Below are 5,116 nucleotides of genomic sequence, written 5' to 3' on the forward strand. Positions count from 1 at the left end.
TGAACATAATTAGAAGTTTACTACATTGCTAAATTAATGTCTACCTATTCAAATATTTAAAATGTCCTCCGTTGTTAATTTGTCAGCATCTCATACAAGGTATATTGCGTCTATTACATTTCCTCACGTTTCTCTAAAAATTATTATGGATTCATCGATAATTATCTGCCTTAGCTATACAACACTTGCTGGTTTAGTTCTACTTTTTATGTATCTACAATAAACATAATGTTTAGGATTCAAATCGGGCGAACGAGCAGGTCATTAAATACTACCTACTCTACCAAATCATCGTCCGGGAAATGTCTCATCTAAATAACGCCGAATATTTACACCAAAACAAGCTGAAACTCCATTTTGCTAAAACCATATATCTCATTAAAATTAGCTCCAAACTTGTTTTTCAGTTACAGTTGTGTACTCTGGATTATTGTACAACTAAAAGATATTAATAACATGTTTTTCATTTGCGTAAATGCATTAAATCAGTGATTGCTTTGCTTTCATGGTTTCTTTTTGAGCTTTATACTTTAAAAAAGCTGATGTATTGAATTGCTCCCTTTTATTATTTTTTCATTATATATTCTAAATATTTTTAGAAAAGTCATTACAAGGATCCAGATAAAAAATGAAGATATTGAGCAAGTGGACAAAATGAAATACTTAGGAGTCTGGATTACGGAAGATCTGAATCCGAAATCAGAAATTCGCTCGAGAATAGAGCAATCAAGAGCAGCCTTTTTGAAAATAAGGAAATTTCTGAGTAACTAAAGACTCAATCTGCAAATCCGATATCGGATGGTAAAATGTTATATCCACTCTATTCTTCTTTATGATGTCGAAGCCTGGACTGTTAATGTTGACTTAATGAGAAAACTGGAACCTTTTGAGATGTAGCGTTTTAGGAGAATTTTGAAGATACCATGGACCGATCATATTACGAACGAAATGGTGTTACACAGAATGGGAAGAGACAGAGAAATTTTGACCACCATTAAAAGGCGAAAGACAGCATATTTGGAGCACACTCTTAGAAATGATAAGTACGAGTTGTTGCAGCTGATTATGAAGGGTAAAATCGAAGGAAAAAAGGGGTCCTGGTAGACGACAAATATCCTGGCTGAAAAACATTCGAGACTGGACCGGGTTAAACACACAGACGCTCTTAACAAAAGCAGAAGATAAAGACGAATTTGCAATGGTTATAGCCAACCTTCATTAGTGGAGACGGCGCTAGAAGAAGAATATTCTAATTTACCCAACTTTATTTGTTAAATCTCAAACACTATAGTTATTGCTTTATTATTTTATTTTATAAAACTGATTGTGGATTTACATTGTTTTAAGTATCACAATTTTGTTCATCAGATCTAGAGATAAAAGCCAATTGAAATATTCTAAAACATTGAAAACGAGTTTAAGCTGCCAAAGGTCCTACACATGTACAGCTGGCTGCAGCAGCACAGTATCCCGATTTGTAGCCTTGGTTTCTGCAGGAAAGTCGACATTCCAGGTTAATACATGCTAGGTTTGGATTTTTTTCTTTGACGAGGTCAACAACTTGTTCTGCAAATTAATATAAATTTATTAAAAGCAAATATATACAAATGTAATATACATCAAAATAAACATTGCTACGTCCTTAAAAATTGGTTTTTATTTTGTAAGGACAAGAACCAACTTGCTGTCACTGATTGCCAGTTATTATCAATTAAGACAAATGGTTACAACAGGATGACATAATGAGTCATATATCGAACTCGAAAATTGTATTTAATGAATATTTTTTAAAAAAGACATGTTTAAAATATGGCTTATTGCGGTGCAAATAACTTATTAGGATATTGCAGAGTATACATTTACAATGAATGGTTATTATTTGTTGTGGTAGTTCTAAAATATTTGCTAGCGAATATTTTGATTTAAATAAGAATTGCTTCAGCATGATCTAAATGTACGCATCGGGTTGGACCAAACTAGGTGAGTAAGCAGGATAATTGACCCTTGTTCCCAACAAAACAAATGATATCCATCCAAAAAGTTATGAAAAACATCATAAAAAGAAAACTAGAAAGACATTTACACATTCTTCAGGCTGTGTTTGATATGGTTATTTAAGATATCATTCGAAAATGTCTAGCAAAACCTAAAATACCGTAGAAAATTATAAACATTATCAAAAAATCTGTACGAAACTGTGACAAGGGTCCATGCTGTTAGAACGCTTAAACCAAGCCACTTAGAAATGGAAGTAGAGGGAGAACAAAGAGAATATGAGTCCCTAATATTTATTACTTTCATGCACAAAATAACCATAAACATCCAGAAAAAGAATAAGAATATATTAACTATCCACAATAATGAAACAAAATCCAAATGGATGGGTAAGGAAAAAAGCAGTTTATATTCTTATTAAAAATGTTTTATATACTAAAGCATATTACCTGGGCTCAATGGTGCTTGTTCTTCTTGGGCGTAAGCGCAGAAAGCGAGTGCCAAAACCAAAAAAGCAATTGTGAATTTCATTTTTCAAATACTATTAATTTTCGTTTAGTCAAAACTTGACTTATTCGTTAAAATTGTAATAATAAAAATGAAAAAACGGTTGTTGTATATATATACCTAGAGAGTTGTTTTCACAGGCTTAATAGAATGCCAAATATTGACAGAGTGTGCATTCCAGCTGTTCTCGTGTAAAAAACAAAAATTACGAAAAGTTTACTGAAAGATTTGGTTTATATTTTTATATTACATATATTTTACATAAACACTGTTGAAAATAAAAACAAACAGTGTAGAAGTACATAATAAAATTTAATAGAAAATTCCAGCGGTGGAATATTGTTCGGATTTACCGTTTGCTAATTGTATTTGTATATATCGTAATGTATGACGTTGTGTTTTTTAATACCAAATAAGGATTTATGTAGCACACCACCATTAAAAATTTCATTCCATTTAATATTTTAAAATAGTTTTCCTTAAAACACAAATCTTTTTGAAATACATTAAAAAAATAAAATTTAGGGACATCGACATCCATATTTAATCAGTGGGGTCTTTAGGCAATTTACATATTGTTATATCTCTTTTTTTCGCTTCTATGTCCTTCATCTTCAATCTATAAAAATATTATTACATATTTTACCCTTTTGTCCAATATTGATGAAGTTTCTTATCCAGATATTCTTTCTTCTTTTTATATAGTAGCTCTTGTGAATGTCGATGTTTGATTATGTACCTATGTAACGATGGGAAAATGCACTGGATCTATATTGGGTTTTAGATATTAGGGATACTTTTATTTTACATGATCTAGTTTAATTTACCTTTAAATTTTATTATTATCCACAATTCTCTTAAATGACTGAAATTTCCCCATTCTAGAATTGTCATTTTTTACTTTGTCGTAATTTTTTAGATCCTCTCGTTCCCTCCCGTTGTTATTTGTATATCGACTGTGTATCTTGTGTAATATATGTCTCAGTAAGTCTGTTAATTATTATTTTGTATTTCTTTCTTTGCAGTTTCGTGAAAATGTCTTCCAATCCTTAGTTAAAAGAAGAGTTTTTTGATTTGATAGCTGTCAAATTTAGTAGTTAGTCTGTAGTAGAAAACACAGGTAGAATCAGAGAAAAACCGAACACAGAGAAGCGACAGTCCTTTGAAGTTACGTGGCCAAGCCGCCAATGACAGCTAACAACCAGAAAATTAATAGTCAGTGGGCATATCACACAATATAAATTCTTAAGAGCGTAGGCGCAAAATTTCGGGCCAATGTTTTTTAAATGCATTCATTTTTTTCGAATCCTGAAAAAACTAATAAGTATTTTAGAAAAATTTAAACGCAGAATGAAAGACTACATTATTACTGAGGGCCGAAAGTCCCTGACAACTTCTATAATGTTTATTTTAATAAGTTACAGGGGTGAAAAAAAAGAGAAAATTTAGTGTGATTTTTAATTTCAAATATCTCATTCAAAAAACTTTTTGTTTATTCTAAGGGACTTTTGGCCCTCGGTAATAATGTAATCTTTTATTTTGTGTTTAAATTTTTCAAAAATATTTGTTAGTTTTCTCAGGATTCCAAAAAAATGTAGGCTCTTAAACGAAACAAAGAAATTACTAAAATGCTCAAACTAAAAATTGTTGGAAACATAATTAGACCGATAATTGGGACAATCTTAAAATTACAACATTTGCATTTAAAAAACATTTGCCCGAAATTTTGCGCCTACGCTCTTAAATCAAATATTCTCGTGTATAAAACCCTCTATATATTTTTATTTCCTAAAAATACTATATTCGTATTGTTGTCTTCGAGCGCGCTGACACCAGGCCACCATATGTTGATTTTTTGACCTGAGCCTTCAGAGACTTACGTTTTTCAATAAAAGAAATAGCACTGACACCAAATTTAATGTTTTCATTTTGAACTATCCCTTGGCAGACCAAAGTTTATTTTCGCACAAATATATCCAGACATTTTAAATATAAATTAAACTTTTAACTATAAACTATAACTATAAACTTATATATTTAACTATAACTATAAACCATAACTATAACCTTTTAACTATAAATAAATTATATAAATGGTCAAATGCACTTGTTGTGTCGAGTATTTACCATAGACGCCTACGGACTATCGAAAACAATCAGATTTAAAGAATAAGCACGTGTTTTTGACAGTTAAACAACCAGAATCGGGTATGCGTATACAAAAATGGTACACGCTTTTGGACCGTTATGTCGCTTCTATGTGTGTTCGGTTATTCTATGGTTAGAATGTAGTGCAGGTAAGATAGGCAATGTATTTCTTACGGGAGAACGGCCGACCACGTTGCCGGTTTGCCCCGAGCGGCGCATCAGGACCGGATTTAAGAATCATAGCACTTGAATATAAGCCCACAAAACAATTGCCTACGGTTGTATAAAAGACCATTATTGTTCTTTCAACTAAAGCATGATTCAATCATCGATGTATAAATAAGAGTTACATTGTCGAACTAAACAATAACATGAAGAAAAATACTATAAAAAAAGTAAAATATATCAAAACCTCATTGTCGATAGCTTATCTATATTTATCAATTTTCAATAGCTTTCATTGTAA

The 5,116-nt window shown here is 31.3% G+C and overlaps 1 long non-coding RNA gene across 1 annotated transcript; it reads right to left on the reverse strand.

Annotated features, from left to right (window-relative positions):
* Positions 1–1,291: 1,291 nt before the first annotated feature.
* Positions 1,292–2,583, reverse strand: LOC140438433 (uncharacterized). Its single transcript, XR_011950527.1, has 2 exons — positions 2,445–2,583; positions 1,292–1,566 (listed from the first exon to the last, which is right to left on the reverse strand). It is a non-coding gene; the product is annotated as an uncharacterized lncRNA (long non-coding RNA).
* Positions 2,584–5,116: the final 2,533 nt, after the last annotated feature.

The sequence above is a fragment of the Diabrotica undecimpunctata genome, chromosome 4 (genome assembly GCF_040954645.1).
Source record: "Diabrotica undecimpunctata isolate CICGRU chromosome 4, icDiaUnde3, whole genome shotgun sequence".
Lineage (NCBI taxonomy): Eukaryota > Metazoa > Arthropoda > Insecta > Coleoptera > Chrysomelidae > Diabrotica > Diabrotica undecimpunctata.